Below are 18647 nucleotides of genomic sequence, written 5' to 3'. Positions count from 1 at the left end.
CAGAATGAAACACACCTACCTACACGCACACTCGCAGAAAGTATTGATAGCAAAGCGAAAATTATTTGGAATGTTCTTGTCCAGACTCGAGAGAGTACTGTATAACATTGTTTTGACTGCATATAATATTTCCTTAATTTAGAATTATAAAGAAATCTTATTTCTAATAAATAAACTGTACGCTCATAATTCTTACCTAATTGCAGACCTCGTGCAACTTACCGTGGTACGACAGAGTAGGAAATTATCACGGCAAAAGGAAGAAAAATAAAATCTTTGTCGGACCCACTTTCTCTTCCCCAGACTTTTCCACCATGAACGTGTAGGGAAGGGGAATGTTGAGGAGTTTAAACATGGGCAAATGAGGGGAAAAGGATGGCCCAGGGAAAGGGACCGCTAGTTTCCCCTCAACCAACAGGGCAAAACGGGTGGGAGGGACGTTTTTGGCGGGATCAGATACTTAGGTTTTCCCAATGAAAGAATAATGAGGCTCGTGGGACGCGAGGTCTTTGTACGCTTTGCAAAGAAGGTGGTGTTTAGCAGGTCACCGTTGGGAAAGTTTAGGGAGTCGTGGAATGAGGCTGCAGTGAGTTTGTGCGCTTCCTTGTTAACGTTTATGCAGGACAAAAGTCTTGTACGAGTATATCTCTTTACATGGGTTTTTGTGAAGACGTGGATGGTTATGCCTGTTTATTGACATTTATGTTGTTGATGGTTTATGTCATACTTTGTTGTTTTTTAGGCTGGTTTACACGGAGTAAAATGTGATCTATTTTTCTTTGACCTGTGCATGAAAGGTGATTTTAAAATATTTAGAAATGAAGTCTCGAGAAAAAGTTATTTTTAGGAAATATGATGTTCGCTAGTGTATTCAAAAGTTAATTCAAGATCATTTCCAGTGATTTTCTAATGAAAACGCTATCAATAAAGTTTTAGAAGAAAAAAACGACCACATGACGAACTTTCCAAAAACTCGAAGGAAATAGAATTATATTGCTTTCATGCACATGAAGAGAAAGTCAAGACAAAATGACACGAGGGTCATAAACGGATTTCATTCAAATGCGTTATTTGAAATGAAAAGTCGGGAAACCCGTCTCGAAGAAAGAAGATTCGAGCCACCGAGAGTCAGGGAAAAGGAGCAACGGCAAACGTCCACCAGCACCGAGTTGCAAAACGTGACTGAGAGAGCAAATGGTTCTGTGCTCCCGCTGGCTTAGGCCGGGGGACGGATGGCACCGGTGGGGCTTGGGGGGGGGGAGAGGGAAATTTAACTGCAATGATTCTGCGCTGACCTGCCAGGTCAGCCAAGGATTTTTCTCTTATCAATGATCTTTGAATTGGTGGATAGTAAATCACTAAAGTCATGCGAAATAGTCATTCTTTCTCAGTAGGCACAAAAGGTATAAAGGTGTGATCACGAAGTTCAAATTAAATCTGCGTTATGTTGTCCCAGAACCTATTTGAAGATGTTAGAGCTCTAATGATAATGAAAAATAATGATAGACTGGATGTCTGAATTTTCAGGGTAAGAAGCGAAATGTCACTACACGAGCTCTAATGATAATGAAAAATAATGATAGTATTGAATGTTTGAATTTTCAGGGTAAGAAGCGAAATGTCACTACACGTCGTACACACACACACACACACACACACACACACACACACACACACACACACACACACACACACACACACACACACACACATATATATATATATACAGTATATATATATATATATATATATATATATATATATATATATATATATATATATATATATATATAATATATATATATATATATATATATATATATAATATATATGTATATATATATATATATATATATATATATATATATATATATATATATATATATATATATATATATATATATATATATATATATATATATATATATATATATATATATATATATATATATATATATATATATATATTTACTAAAAGGACCTCATTCAAACTGGATGGTATCTAATGGAGTTTTTTATTCAGAAAAAGCTACAAGCTTTCTTGGATACTTGATAATGTGTATATATATATATATATATATATATATATATATATATATATATATATATATATATATATCAAAACAGCACGGGGAAGAAATGGAACGTGATTGTAGATTCAGACCAGTGTCTGCTTTATTGCTAGATCACAGGCAAAAGTAATGAAATCACAAAAGGAGCAGTAAAGCCCAGCCACAAGAGACAGATATGGAGGTCAGGGGATACAAAGGAAGTTGTAGGACTTTACTCCGCAACCTGATAAATAATGATGAAAGCAAAGAGTAGAAGTAGGAGTCTTTTCTCAGTCAGTATAGAAAGAGTGCCTTTACAATACACACAACGCTAGCCATACCTGAAGAGATAGACACTGGCACTTCTTCGAGCAATACAACTTGAAGACATGTCGCAAAAGTATCCACCCACAAGTGTGCGATCGTATAAATGCAACTCTTCTTTGTGGGTAACAATTTTTTTTTTATACATTTTTAAAAATCTTTTCTTCTTCTTCGTCGTCGTCGAGAACAATGCGTTGAACTCATCCCGATTGTTGTTGCTGCTGTTGCGGAGACTAGTTCATCAAAAAGCTGGGCGGGGTGGTACTGGAATCAGACGCTCTTGCTTAATTGTCACATCATCACTGGTTATTTCGTCCAAACCGAAGCCTTTTCAATATACGTATTATATAATGGCACTCGCCTCCTATACTGATTGAGAAAAGACTCTTACTTCTACTTTTCGCTTTCATCATAATTTATCAAGTTGGGGACTAAAGCCCTATACCCTTCCCCTTCCTTTGAATCCCCTGGCCTCCATATCATCACTTTTGCCTCTGATTTCAGTCCTTTTTTGCGGTGGCAACGCCCTAGATCGAGAAAAATGTGGTAACAAAGGAATGGGTTGTTTAGTTTTTAGATCTAGTTTTCTTAGACCTAAGTGGCTTCTCCGTGATAATGGTCAGCTCAGCTCGTTTGCTGCATAATCATACAATTTATATATGTGTATGTAGGATGGAAAATAGCCATCGTAGCATCGTAGGTTTATTGGACAAATTTTCGAGACTTTACGTCTCATCATCAGGGTTGTAAAATATATACAAAAACATGAGGGGAAGGGGGATGGAAGTCTATGCAATCTCCAGTCACATAACATACACGAGTACCATCTGCATCAGAAAACTTCTACTAAGGGCGTCTGCTACGACATTATGTCTACCCTCTATATACCTATAAACAGCATCAAAATCCCTGATTGTCAGATACCTACGGGCTCTTTTTGGGGCATGATCCGGCTTATTAAAAAGATCCAACACTGGCTTATGATCCGTCAGAACCTCCACTTGATTGCCCAGAATCAACATCTTAAAATATATCAAGCTGGACACTACGGCAAAGGCCTCTTTGTCTACTACCAACCATAACCGCGCATTACTACCTCGTGTCTTAAACTTCCTACTGTAAAATGCAACCGGATGGAGTCTTCCACTGAACTTCTGCATAAGGCATGCCCCTATACCATCATAACTAGCGTCCGTTACCAACGTGAAAGGACGTTCCAAATCAGGAAACTTCAACGGATTTAATAAGGCATCCTTAATCTTCTGAAAAGCTACTTGCTGTCCATCTCCCCATACAAACTGCACATCATCCCTCAGGACATCTGTCAAGGGAGATGCTAGAGGAGAGAAACCCTTCACAAATCTATGGAAAAATCTAGCCATACCTAAGAATGACGAAATCTGCTTCTTATTCTTGGGAGTGGCAAAATCTACAATTGCCCTAACTTTATCATCATTCACCCTAACACCCTCTTTAGAAATGACATGACCTAAGTATACTATCTGTCTCTTGAGAAAATTACACTTAGCTTACAATTATAGTACACGTGAACAGCTGCTGATTAGCTTACAATTATAGTACACGTGAACAGCAGCTGATTAACATAAAGCAGTTTGATAAGCAGATTAAGGAATCTTTTCACTTTTCCCACTTAATTACCAAATCAATCCGTCAATAATCTTATCTGCTTTCCCTTAATCTTCTCCTTTATCTTAATCCCCTGGTAGTGTTATCATTTCTTATCTCCCCATTATTAATTATCTTTTCTTGATCTAGCTGGTCATTTCAAGCTTTTTTTACCTCAGTATGAAAAATCCTTTTGGTGTTTTTTTTTTCTCGATTTTTCACACATCATTTGGGCTATCCATTCATTTTTAATTTAGTTAAAAAGTATTATTGTTAATAATTTGTTTCTTGTGCATTTGAATCCCTAACCACTCAAGCTGCAGGCGAATGTTTATTTCCTTCATGAATTGAGCATATGCAATATTTAGAGTCACCCTGCTAAATTTCGACCGCTTCATTTAAGCCCGTATGGATGCTATCTTTGAATACTCTCTGCAAAATCATTTCAAGACATAATGTTTCAATTTCCGAGTCTTCCATATACGAACATAGCTCCTAGATCATAGAATTAAATGGCAAATCACAGGTAAAAAAAAAAATATTAGCATTTAGGTCGAAAAAGTCTGAAATGGCAACACGGAATTGACATTTATTCTCTAGCAGAAGAAGAATTAAATGACCAACAGTACCAAAATACTGCGATCTCACGAAATGATTCATAAAACTGTCAAAATACCTTAAAACAATTGTCATTAGATATCTTATGCGCTGTTTATATCTTTATGGTCAATATTAAATGAAAAATTAAAAAAGTAAATGTTTCAGAAACACCTACCCTTACACACAGAAGAGTTGCCAGTTCCAGTAATTGTGAATTAAGGCACAATAATTAGCAATTTACTTAAATTTATTCTAAACAGACATCAAAATTTACAAGTATGTTAGCTAGAAGATTATGTTGACTTTGAAATATAAAAATTTGACAGAATTTTTCACTGACAGATAGAATGGAGATCTGAATTTTAAAAATAGAATGCTTTATGCTTTAATTGTAAATTAATAATATTTGTTAAGCGAACATGTTCTCATGAGTTCTTTTACAAGGGTTTTGAACCACCAGAATTTTTTTAATCATTGGAAGGGGCAAAAAATGCAAGGTTTACAAAGTGTATCTTCTTGAGCTAAGCTCGAGGGCTGATACACCGTAGGTTGTTGCTGTTACCTCTCTCTCTCTCTCTCTCTCTCTCTCTCTCTCTCTCTCTCTCTCTCTCTCTCTCTCTCTCTCTCTCTCTCTCAGCCTGCAGAGAGAGAGACAAACAAAGGGAAAAGGTGATGAACAGATAAATATGAGCGAATGGAAAAGAAAACCGATACGAATTCAAGAGACGTCAGCAGAGGTCAAGGAACGATTTTGCTCCTTGCTTAAGCATTTGGAGATCGGAAGATCACACAACTGGAATTGGTAAACTTCAAAGTATTTACACTCTGTCAGCTGGATTGTAGGCTACCCTCATCTGGTGAGGTAACAATAAGAAGGGTAGGTGGTGTGGTTAAAATGGGAATGGAATCCTGTTCAAATGGTGCATTTTTTTTATACTGTGTTGCAAAATGAAAATGGTATTTATTGATAGACCAGTACCATCCCTATGTGTATTGAAAATTTAAAGTACGTTTGGTTTATAAGTGTAATTCAGATTTCAGTCTTTTGTCGCCTCAATTTAAACTCCATTTCAGTTAAAAATGGTTTATTCATTTCACATTTCACATGTCAATACATTTCTCGATAGCAGTTCTATGTCAAAATATTGAGAATGTATTAAAGTATCTCAGTGTAGGGAACGTTAGGGTTTTTGTTTCTCGTCATTTTCTGTAAGGCTCGAATCCATTTTCTAAATTAATGGTATACTCTTATAAATCAGGTGAAGGTGGTTAATGTTTCATTAGGTGGTGTAAGTACAAAATTCTGTTATAGAAAAGAATTTTTTGGCCATTTCGAAAAAGTTCCTCCGTATTTTCTTATATATTCCATAGTTTTCATCACATCCAGCAAGACTTTATGTTGTTTCTATACATATCACGAGATTTTTGCATATTTCGTAAAACCAGTGGACAGCAATGCAGTCAATTTTCCTTGCGTTTGTCTGCACTATATTCAAATTTAAACCCCATGTTATTTAAATTGGTAGCGAAAGTTGTTTCTGGTAGGCTTTAATTGTTGTATTCTGCTTGGTTTGTGAGCGATCCTTGATTTTAATAGTACAGTTGGTTTACGAGACTATTAATTGGTTGGTAGAGTATTCATAGCTGACATGGTACCAGAGTGAGTAATATCACTGTTATTTGAGCCCTCTATTCTTCTGACTGTTTCTAAGGGTTGTCTAATAAGGTTACCAACTCTGTTACACTTTTTCGTGCCCCCTCTAGCCACAGAGAAAGTATTTTCAGCAATGAGTCCCACCCAAAGTAACTGGATAAAGATTCATTTAAATTATCCGACAAGGAGGCTCAGGACAGACCAGTCTATTTTTGGATATTTAGCGAGCAAAAGATATATGCAGTACTGAAGAGTTAGTAAGCAGAGAAATAATTTTAGGGAGAGAAGCTTTTCCAACTATTGTGGAGCCCATTCATAAGTCCTTAATCCCGTAGGGGGTTTAGGGCCGTCAGTGCACCTCACGTGGTGCACTGTAGGCGTTATGCAAGGCTCTTTGCAGCGTGCCTTCGGCCCCTAGCTGCAACCCCTTTCGTTCCTTTTACTGTACCTCCTTTCATATTGTCTTTCTTCCATCTTACTTTCCACCCTCTCCTAACAATTGATTCATAGTGTAACTGCTTTTAGGTTTTTCTCCTGTTACACCTTTCAAACCTCCTTTACTCTCAATTTCCCTTTCAGCCCTGAATGACCTCATAGGTCCCAGTACTTGGCCTTTGTCCTAAATTCTATATTCAATTCAATTCAGTAAGTCTTTAAGCTCACAGAGAATGTTCTGAGCAGGGGTGTGTAGATGAAGATTCTAGGCCTGTATAATGGTTGGTAAACCTTAATACAGTAGTGGCCATTGCCATTCCGTGCTCTTGGCATCCTTGTAAGTTAAAAAGCAGAGTCCCGTATTCCACGTGCAATCGTAAGGATTGACCTGAATGCTAGCTGTTTCACAATTGAGGTCAGATCCCTTCCTCCTTTGGATTTGCACATAGGCCTACCTGCAAATTCAGTTTTGGTGTTCATTGTCCGTGCCCTGAATATGCCATTCGTAACAGCCCTTCTTTTCACTAGGTTTCCAAGACATTTGTACCTCCCCGATTTCTATATTCCTCTGGTGATGGATTTACGTCTGTTCTGGGTTAGGGTAGCTGTCCAGAGCATCAAGTTTCTTGCAAAAGAGAAATAAATCTAGAAATGAGACTCCCGTAAGCAATGTTCTGATTCATCTTTTAAGTTGATTAGCATTGGGAGCAGCTGTTTCCTTGGTCATGGAGGTCATTATAGTAGTTTTAAAGGCAGCTGGAATAATTTGCAGTCAAATTTTTTCCCACTGTTGTATAGTAGATTTCTGTCCGAATTGCTTGAGGCGTTCTTTCTCCAAATTGGTCCATACAGGCCTGGGGTTGGTGAGCCGTCTTTTTTCGGTAAATTACTGTTCTCTTCACACCCTAGTCTTCTTACAAGGTTGCTTTCATGCTTGTTGCTTGGGAACTTGCTTGGGCAAGACAGGTTCGTGGTACACAATGATAATGAAGTGTATCCCTGAAGAGCATTTGGTCTACTCTTTTATATTTTTCATTTTTTCATCTAGTGTTAAATTGGCGCTCTTTCATACTTTGTGTAATGTTCCTTGAAGCAGTTTCATTCGAGAGGTGTTTTAGGCCGCGTTGTAGTATCATTGCTTCTCTTGACATAAATCTTGGTGCCTTCATCAGCAATTTAGGGCCAGGAATTTTTCGTTTCAATTTCCAGTTTCTGTATGTTCTTGCATGCAGTTGGTACAGGATCTGCATTGTACGAATATCCCAGTTTCCTGTTGTCGTATTGTGAAGGGCTAGATATTCCCTGGTTGTGTTGCAATGATAGGTACTGAGAATATTTCAATGTGAAGTTTATATTGAATAGGAATATATTTTATTGAATATATGGCACATGTCTTGCCTATTACTCTTTGCATTTGCAATTCGGTACCTTATTGGCTGGGGTGAAGCTTTAGGGTGTTAGGGTATTACCGTGCTTTGATGTCATCCCATTTTCCGAAGTTTCTTGCTCGTACGAGAAGCATCACTTGAGTTTAGACTCCTGGATGTGTGTTTGGTCCTACTGCTTTCTAGAGTTTTGGTCATCCTGGTCTAGAGTTTTGGTCATCCTGGTATAGGGAAATGTACTTGAAATAAGGACTCCTGCCTACAATGGGGACTTGGTCAAAGTAAACTGAAAATGTCTGGACGTATTTCATTCATGTCAATTCAAGTGTTTTTGATTTTCATGTCTGTTGTAACTGGGTTAACTTAAGATATATAGAAAAGCTGAGTAATGTAAGATACAGTCATTTTATTTAAAGCAAGTTATTAAGTGACAATATTCACAAAAGTAGCCTTATCTATATATAGGCCTAGTATTGTACTCATTTTGTTTGCTTCAAATAGCTTTAAAATGTTCTACTGATGCAATGATATTAATAGATTACAGGTTTACTACTGCGTAAAGGACGCAAATTAATACAGTATTAACTAAGTCTTATGCTTGATTGAGCAAACATGTAAATGCAGTTCATATTCAAGGCAAATTAAAGATATATATGTTTGAAAAGCAGTGAAATACTCTCCTTACACAAAATATTTAATCATAAATATTTGAGTATTATAGTATAACTCTCCGATCCAAGACACCATTTTTCCAAGTGAATAATACTTATCCACACAGAAAGAAACTTAATGTCTTGAAACCGAATTATACCGATCCCCAAATTTAGTTTTACAGTTGCAAAGTACGATCTTGTGATAACACCAAAGTACAGAAGACCACCCGTGTCTTTCTTAGAAAACCTGGCCATTAGCTTACGTCAAATATCTATGTTAACTCTTGTATTAAGAGCAAGTGCTTTTATCTACAGAAAAATTTTTTTACAAAATTACTTACAATTGAAAATTTTATATTACACTTTCATAAGAAACTGCAAATTTATTTAAACAATTTTACATAACTTCAATGCAACAAAACCCGCAAAAATACATTAAGAAAACTTTTTGTCCAAATGACTCTTCTAGAAAGCAACCAACTAATTTTGAAAAACTCAAAATTAAACTTAACCAAATAACTTTGAAAACTCAACAAAGTTAAACTTATCTTAAATAAACTCTGAAATCTTACAGAAATTGCTAGATTAAATAAAAAACATTCTAGCAAACTTATTGGTCTAGAAAAACTCTAGCAAAGTTACTCCTGTTTACTAAGAACATTCTAGTCTAAGTTTTGGTCAAAACATGAACCTTTGAGGTCTCTATTCTTGTTCCTCATTGGTTTAGGCTTTACTGAAACTGTTAACTGCTTTTATCTACAGAAAAAAATTCACAAAATTGCTTGGAATTGAAAATTTGACATTACACTTGAATAATTAAATAGCAAATTCACTTGAAACAATTTCACATAACTTAAACGCAACAAAAACTAAAAGATACATTGAAAAAAACTGTCTTTCATCTTGAACCAGCTCTGATTCTGAAATTTTAAATTTGAACAGCTGGACTACATCAACAAATGAACTTGGTGGTGGGTAAGCTTCTAATCGTAATATTACGATCTCTCAATAGATGTGAGCAACACTTTCACTGTGGAAAAAAATGGACAAATAGGTTTATATGACTTTTTATAAAACTTGAATCAAGTTAATTTTGATGGGACATGTAGAAATCTGGAATGCAATACTTTTACCATCAATTCACAATCTCCAATAGCAATTGCCTATTGGAAAATACCAAACCAGTATTGGTAATTTTTCAAAAACTTCTTTTTAAAACTCCTGCTTGACCACAGTATTTGATTTTAGATTCAATTTGCCTCTTAAAACAGAACAATTCGAGAACTACAATGTGTTTTGAATCTTAAAAAGGTTTACAGAGTAGAAAAATTTAAGAATGAAACAAGAAATAAAAAAAAATTATGCTCTACACTGGCACAAATTATTATACAGAGTACATGACATTTGCAGATAAATGGAAGCAAAATAATGCCAAGATAAATGATTTTTCACATTAACTTCAAGGTCTGCAATATGGAATGGATCCAGTAACCTATATCAGTGCACTGACAGATGTTATGGCAATTCAAGTACTGTAATTTTAAGGTATTAAAGTGGCTTGGACATAATGACATCATTTGCTGAATGAAACTTTGAAGACACACAGGCTTTCAGGGGAGATTAAAGTATAGTAATTTTGGGCAATTTCTCTAAATACATTAGGTTCAAGGCTGTTAATATTAGTGCTAATGGGGAGGGGGAATTTAATGGAGAGTACTCAAACTGACACACTGAGAAAACTTCAAAATTGGAGAGAGAGAGAGAGAGACTCTCTTGCCAAAAAGGGCATCTTAGCTAACATGATTATTTTTCTTCATGATGTGACTCCCATGTACATTCTTAGTTTTCCATAAATCTTGTTAAAAGTGAGATTCTTCATACAAATATAGTTTCCTAAAGTCTTGCGCAATTTCCCCTCAGCATTTACAGAACATACAGGTACTTTTGAATGATTTGGCTTGTCACTGATTCTTCTCAAAAGTGGAATGTAAAGTTTACCAGTTATCTGATTTTCTTGAAGTTATATTAATCATGAGTAACAAAACAGCTCTGGAGGTTCTGAATTACTTGTGCAATGATTTATGCAACTTTCTGCCAAAACTTCATTGTAGATACATCTGTGGGTTTCAAACGGGCATAGAGACAGGACATCCACGGCCTGATCTAGCAAAGCTAAACAGAAAAGGAAATGGTGGAGTAGAACCTATTAAAAAAAAAAGACGTGCTGTCTGTCACTGAGAAGGCTGCATTTCTGGAAATTCACAAGGACCCAAAAGTTTTGTCCCTCAATGAATTAAAGTCCCAAAGTTTTGTTCTTCAATGAAGTAAAAATAAGTTTCACTTACAATGAGCTAAATATTCGAGCGAAGTACAGTTCAAGAAACAAAAGACAGCTAGTTAGGAGGGTACCAAATGGACTGAATGTCGAGCTAAAGGCAAGAAACAGTATCCACTAAACAGTACCTATTTTGCGAAGGGCATACAATGTTGAACAAGGGTAAACTACATACTGTAATGGGGCGAGAAATCTAAAGCTTGTCACCAGAGGGAAACAAAGTGTCAAGAGAACCAAAATTTCTCCCAGCAAAACTGGCATCCTGGGAAGTGCTGTGTTTTTCACACAACTTTTTGTGCAAGTAGCAAGTCTTGGTGATCATACGTCAAGGGGAAAATATAGGTTTTATACTAGCTTATACATATACGGCATCTCGGCAAAAAAAAAAAATCGAAACCGAGCTAAAACGCATTTAACTTTAAATCGGACAAAACGTCTGTGCCAAGCTCAAAAACATCTACCGTAACTGCAAAATGACAGACATATTAAGCACAATGCCATGATTAACATCCTCAAGAAACAATATTTGTGGATGAACAGCCACATACAATGCTATAACGCACGTCATCTGCAAATTGGGTGGGAGCCTAGATGTAAATGAGAACAAACCTTTCCAGAAAAAAGTAACTTCAGGAATGAACAGACCTCAAAAGGGATTTGCAAAATACCACCAAAAACTCTATGAGAACTGTAATTTTCAATATAAATAATTTAACCAGACCATGGAGAAAAATAAAATACTTGATTTACATAATGATTTGGAGACAGCCTCCCTCCTCTTATTTCATATTAATCACTGCCCTACAGCGTGACATTACAGAAAATCAGCATGATGTTGAAGAAAATGTTCTTTTGCAACTTATCAGCAACCATCATTGGCAACTTCATCCGTAAGCATGCAGGTTACCTGTGGTAAAGAGATGCAATTAACAAGTGACCCTTATCTCGTACAGCCATTGCAGCTGTGTTGCAAAAATCAATACATTTACTGTAATACTTATACATCATTACGATGGCTTTTGCTAAGCTACCTTTTCAGACGTGATGTATTTTGGTGGTAAAAATTTCCCAAATTGTGTAAGTGTAAAGTACAGTTTATTACAGGCTAAAATTTATATAGAATTACTGCTAGCTGTAGGCCTTTTTTTTTACCTATCAGAGGGACAGGCCTCAGAGATGTTCATTCAGCCAAGGGATTACTACTATGAATTAGTTGAATGGAACATTCATGCTTCTAGACAATAGTAAGGCTTGCCAAGATAATCAATTAGGAGAGTTCCTTGTCAGTCTCTCTACAGTAATACACAAACCTCATGCACGTTTTTACTGTTAAAAGCAATCTTTAAAGCTGAACAACATTTACGATTTCCACTTCCACACCATTTACCTCGTGCTAAGTTTACTGGTGGAGTCTGATTTCAGCAAAAGCACAAATTGCAATAGACAAGGAAACTTTGTGACTTTCTCCTATACAGACTCATCTAACATGTTACCATGAGATTCTTACTGTGTTACATACAGCACCTTTCCTCACTAATCATAGAAGCAGATGTGTTTTCAACTGCCCATCACTGCATCCTTTGAGTCCTTGGAAAACATCTCGGACACTGCTCACATCACCTTGGCACAGTAGAATGCGCCACCAACTTGCTGGTGGCCATCTGCAAACGGTATACAAAATATCATAAACGGCACGGTTCATGTTATTGCAGTAACTTGTATAATTTAATGCGATGAAGTAAAATATCCAAGTAATATTAATGATAAAACTCATGAAAATCTCATAATAGCATGAGTCAATAAAATGGTGAAGAAATCCACAGTGGTGTAGATGCAAATATATATTTTGGAAATATATATATACAAAAGAGAGCTTTCAAGAACCTGCTCAATTCTCCTTCTCAATTAAGATTGAGAAGGAGAATCAAGCAGGTTCTCAAAAGCTCTCTTTTGTATTTACATTTCTAAAATATGAACTTACATCTACACCACTGTGGATTTCTTCACGATAAGAATCTTCCTGTTACAGCCTTTCAAACTGAGTTTTTTTATTTGCTTATTTAATACAATCCTAAACCAGGCAAATGCTTGCAAACCAGTCTTGTGCAAGGGTAACTTTACAACAGGGAGAATACATAACTACCTTATCAACACACAAGACCCAATTACAGCACGAACTAGTACAAACAACGGATGCCGACAGACTGTCAACCGTTAACTCATTCAATTGTATCGGTCAGTGATATGGGGATTCGTACTTTATTGTAGTATACTTAAAAACAAAAAATTACAAAAATGAAGCAGAATAATGAATTCAGCTTAGGTGAATATTTTCTATGACTGACATTACTTGACGCGACTGAAATATCTGTGGTTGGGAATATGTTGACAACTGATTTCATCTGAACCTCAAAGGGCTAAGATCCAAGACTAAGGTACATCATTTAACTTACAAAACAAGTTTCATATTTTACATTCATATTTTACATTAAATTCAAATTTTAAATTTCCAAACTGGATTGTATCCAGTCTCCGGAACCACTAACTCTGCGAGACTGGTTTAGTCTGGAAAATAGACACTAGATTGTTTGGACGAGTGATGGGAAAGGCTGTGCATTAGTTACACAGAGAGAGATTCTCAAAAGTCTAAGTGAAAGCAGTAGTAAAAGGTCTAGTCTAGAAAATCATGAAGGGAGGTTTAGATAAGGATCTGGAATAGCTAGTAATTCAAGCTTATTGCTGAAGGCAAAGTAGGAAGTTATTCAAATCTAACCCCATTTGAAAAAATGACAGCAAAATATTCATGACGAAAACTGCGCCAAGCTATGAGGGTTTTAGACAAAATTTGCAGCTGGCAATATATATTACCATTGTAAACGTACCTTAAAAGAAACCCAAAACATCCTAATCTAATTCAGGATGGGTCAGATTGACTACAGTGCAAGGCAAATCAAAATTATACTCTCTAGGTCCTGTCTGAAAACAACACATCTGTTTTTGACAAATGACACCAAGTTTCAGTTGCATTTTGCCCTTGACGAGAAAAGCAGCAGGCACAAGAACACAGGGCCATCATCTGTTACGAAATCTATTTGTTCTAGCCTTGGTATTGCCGATTTACTGCCAGGATAAACTTTACATCATATGTAGCCACTGAAATACATTCAGGAAAGAATGAATTAGCAACAGAACCTGCATCACGTGGCGCTAACCTAATGTACAAAGGCTTTGTGAATAATAACCAGAGATATTGCAACTTCCTCAGCAGGTGCCTTGTAACTGTGGAATCATTTTAAGCAATTTTTAACTCATCCTTTTGACCTTTTTTGTGATTTGTCCTTTTATTGACATACCAATGTTAAATGTAAGTTCTCCGCTTTAAGACAAAACTAAACCGAGTGCATCAGCACAAACATTAACCATGAGACGCAGAGTTTAGGATCTTGGACAGACAAGACTAGCAAAAGGCCTAGTGACTGGAATTGTTGTGTTGAAAAAGGTACAACTTTCAGTTTACAATGTCAATCACATTCATGACAATCACCGTTGTGAACCATGGAATGCTAGTGCAGACACTGGCTATTAAATGAGTTTTGGCTTTTCCAGAGTTTAGAATGGAATAGAATATAGAATTTAGGCCAAAGGCCAAACGCTGGAACCCATGAGGTCTTTCAGTGCTGAAAGGAAATTGAGAGTAGAAAGGTTTGAAAGATGTAACAGAAGGAAAACCTCGCAGTTGCACAATGAAACCACTGCTAGGAGTGGGTGGATAGCAAGATGGAAGAAAGAGAGTATGAAGGGCGGTGCAGTAAAAGGAATGAAAGGGGTTGCAGCTAGGGGTTCAGCAACCCCTAGGGGTCACAGGAACGGTACAAAGAATCTTAAGTAATGCTTACAGTGCACCATCTTAACTCTGTTGAGAATACTTATGCATGACATTGCGCTTCTCGCTCGTCATTTGTTTGTGTTTCTTTATGTTTAAGGTCAGATCTCCGATACGAAGTCAGTTTTTAAGTCTGCCTTTAATTTCTCCTGCCACACTGGTCTACACAATCAACAAAATGGCAGCAGAGCGTGGTTGTGGCAGGAAGGAGGAGATTAACAAGTAATTGGAAGAAAAGACGACGTAAATATGGGTAGAGTCGGCGAATGTGGTGGGCAGCTGGTGTTGCCAGTATTTGGCACTGATAAAGGTTATGACTGCTGGAAACGAGAGCTGAAAGCATGGCAGCTTGTCACAAGTACTGAGAAAAAGAAACAAACTGTGGGTTTTACTGTAACACTTGGGCACGCGGTACAAGAAGGACGAGATGTCAGCAGCGTATGAGAGTAAAGAAGATTTTAAAGGTGTAACAGGAGGAAAACCTCGCAGTTGCACTATGAAACAATTGTTAGGGAAAAGGTTGAAAGTAAGATGGAAGAAAGATACGAACAGATGTATTAGTAAAATGAATGAGAGGTTGCAGCTACGGGCCGAAGGGACGCTGCAAAGAACCTTAAGTAATGCCCTACATTGTACCTTGGGAGGTACACTGACGACACTACCCACCTACAGGGGCTAGGCAGGAAGAGACCACAGCAACATGAAATGCAAAAGGCAGAAGGCACCGCAGCTGGGGCCATAAAAAATTGGCAAACCATACAGGACAAATTTGTAATCAAAGTTGATACGTTGTGTAAAACATTTCAACTCAGAACCAGAAGCTACAATTCTACATTAAGTATTGTGTTGTGAATGAGTAGGACAGACTCTTACCTTTTTATCTTAACAGACAGTGACACCTACATTTGCCTTGTGTGCTGGTCCCACCGTCATGCCAACATTCTCCAGTTTGTATTTCTTCTCTTCATTCGGGTTTTCGAACTATTGCTTCAGTCATTCAGTATCATTTATATTTCCAGTGAAGTGAGATTCAGTAATATTCTTGATATCTGTAAAAATTAAGTCACGTATAAGAACTGTACTTTCTAATACTGTATATTCAAGAGCGATACCTAAATCACTTCTCATCTTCTACAATGTTAACAGAAAATGTCAAACACTTTCCATGACTTCTATTCCCTTACTAACTTCTATTTATCATACCTTTGTAGACTACTGAATGCATGTCACATTTCTGATTTCACCTGCTCCAACTGTGTTTACTTAAGTAATGTACTCAATCTGACAACTCCTTTTTCCTTTCACTCTTGATGAAGCTTAATAATGTTACTTACAATGATACGCAGAAGGATCAGTCACCAACAAAGACTTGGAATTGGACCAATACTGCTGCCATTTGTATTGCACTACTGTTACAGTCCATTTTCATTTTGATCATTTGTAACCTGTTTTACCTCGTTCCATTTCAGGTCACATTTCTTCCTCTGGTTCACCGTGTTGTCAGCTGCAAATGATAGTAATAAAGGTCACACAAACTATTTCCTGTAAGTATGCAAACCAATATTTCATGCAAGGTTTCATTATCAGTACTCTGATATGCTCTACATTACACTGCTTCCTAAATTAGCAAAAACACAATCTTTCATGTTTATGTGTGAGTTTTACAGCACATTTTCAAGACTATCACAAACTTACCAAGCTCATTTAGAGCACCGAGACAAAAGGCTCATGCTAACAACAAAAATTCTTAACGATCCAGTAAGGAAATTAACTCAATTTAAAATTAACTGAAAACTAAAAAATTCTTGACAATCCAATAAGGAAATTAACTCTATTTAAAATTAACTGAAATGCATCAAATAATAGACTGCATTAAAACTCGCCGTAAACACACATTGGAATCGTAACGTTAGCGCTTTCAAATCACAAATGGGTTTAGAACAAGTCACCGATCGTATGTAGAGAGTGTATCTTTGACAAACGCTGGATAATCTTAAGGAGCAGTGGTCAGGACATTAATATTACCAACAGGGGGTTGGCTTGTTTTCAACCTGTTTGTGGTTTGTGCAAGATAAGTAACCAGTGTGTGTTTATCAAGTGTTTTACTGCAGTGTGGGTAATGAACCCTTACCTAACCACTTACACAATACATAACAAAGATATCGTACCACCAAAAAGACAACTGTTAACTTCCATATGATGAAATTGCCTCAGCTTTTAACAATACACTTTCTACGATGACGTTAATCAAAAACTGCATAAATGCTGAGGACATTTATAATACCATAGAGATACTGATTAAGTGTATGAGTACCTAAGCTTTTCAAGTTGAACAGTTTTATTCATGGCTCTTTCCACTGCTGAATGCTGAAAATATAGCTCCACTATCATACCACAGATATAACCACTTCAACAGTTTTTATTACTACTAACCTAAACATACTAGCCAGCTCTGTAGTAAAATATATATGGCATAGATACCTCATGGGATCATGCTTAGTATACAATCTGGTAGTATCTTTAAACGCATGGATGTAATCTCTCAACCAGTACAGTTTGCGTACACAAAAATGTGTAAATCTAAAACCTGATTTTGTTAAGCATCTATTCACATTTCCACTCTTTTTTTAGTGAGTTTACAGTACATGGGTTGATGTTTTCTATGTTATTTTACTTGCTTTACAAGAGTTTAAGGTAATATTTTGCCGGTCGGCTGCTGCTCAACTGTAATTTAAACCTTGAGCTGCGTGCGACCCACTGGCGGTTCTCTCTGCCCACTGGCACAGACGTGCAGTTTTCGAGGTTCAATTACATTTTAGTTACAGCCGACCGACAAAATATCATTTTAAATTCTTGTTTAGCGGATAAAATGGTAAAACTTTATAAGTTGCCAATATAAAATAATACCACGTAACCTAGGGGTGTTTACTGGTTACAATTTTGCCATATTAGCTACGGAGGGGTTGGGGGGCGGGTATCGTCTTACCGCCTTACCTTATAGGTCGTAATTTGATGAAAGAGGTCATTTAAAAACGTAGGTTACAATTTCATATCGTGTATCGGCAACTTATAAAACAATACCGATAAAATAACATAGGAAAACGTCAGTAGGTTCAAACTATCAATGCCTACCCAAGGGCACACCTGTAGGGTACGAGAGGCCTACATTAGCCTTACCTGGGATGGGTTCAGATTGATAATTTAGGGCGAGGCTATACCCACAGTACCCCTCAAAGGCTCATATGTGGTTTATATAATCCTATGATAACTTCTATCAATAACCTTCGCCCTGGGCCAAAGACCCCGGGTGAGCTTAGGGTATGCCATGCAAATTAGGGTAACCAGTGGCCCAGTTCAATTAATTACTGGCGTTACACTGTTTCAGCATTGGACTAAAGCAAATACCTTGTTAGGAAAGGTTAATAAGCCCCCATACCCATACCCAGGGGGGCAAAACATCGAAATATTTCATACGTGATCGAAGGTATTGCCATGGTGGTCGACCGGCCAAAATCCTCATCTCTTCTTTCGTTTCTAGACGACGTCCGGCATTAATTACCGTAATTATCTCTGTAATTATTACTCGCCTGGGGTCGAATTACGTTCCAGTTACGACCTGCCGTTCCCCCGGAGAAAAGGAACCACAATACAGACGTTAATAAGAGGGACATTTTGAGCCTTCGGCGGCTGATCTCTTCCGA

The 18647-nt window shown here is 36.9% G+C and overlaps 1 long non-coding RNA gene across 2 annotated transcripts; it reads right to left on the bottom strand.

The window, feature by feature from the left end:
• Positions 1-8461: 8461 nt before the first annotated feature.
• LOC136833977 (uncharacterized) lies at positions 8462-18647 on the bottom strand. 2 transcript variants are annotated; one of them, XR_010851638.1, is made up of 5 exons: positions 18421-18647; positions 16281-16450; positions 15820-15995; positions 12588-12724; positions 8462-11970 (listed from the first exon to the last, which is right to left on the bottom strand). It is a non-coding gene; the product is annotated as an uncharacterized lncRNA (long non-coding RNA). The 2 variants fall into 2 exon arrangements; XR_010851637.1 differs by having other exon boundaries at positions 8462-12724.

Source organism: Macrobrachium rosenbergii, chromosome 52 (genome assembly GCF_040412425.1).
Source record: "Macrobrachium rosenbergii isolate ZJJX-2024 chromosome 52, ASM4041242v1, whole genome shotgun sequence".
Lineage (NCBI taxonomy): Eukaryota > Metazoa > Arthropoda > Malacostraca > Decapoda > Palaemonidae > Macrobrachium > Macrobrachium rosenbergii.
This window is presented reverse-complemented; position numbering and strand designations above follow the sequence as displayed.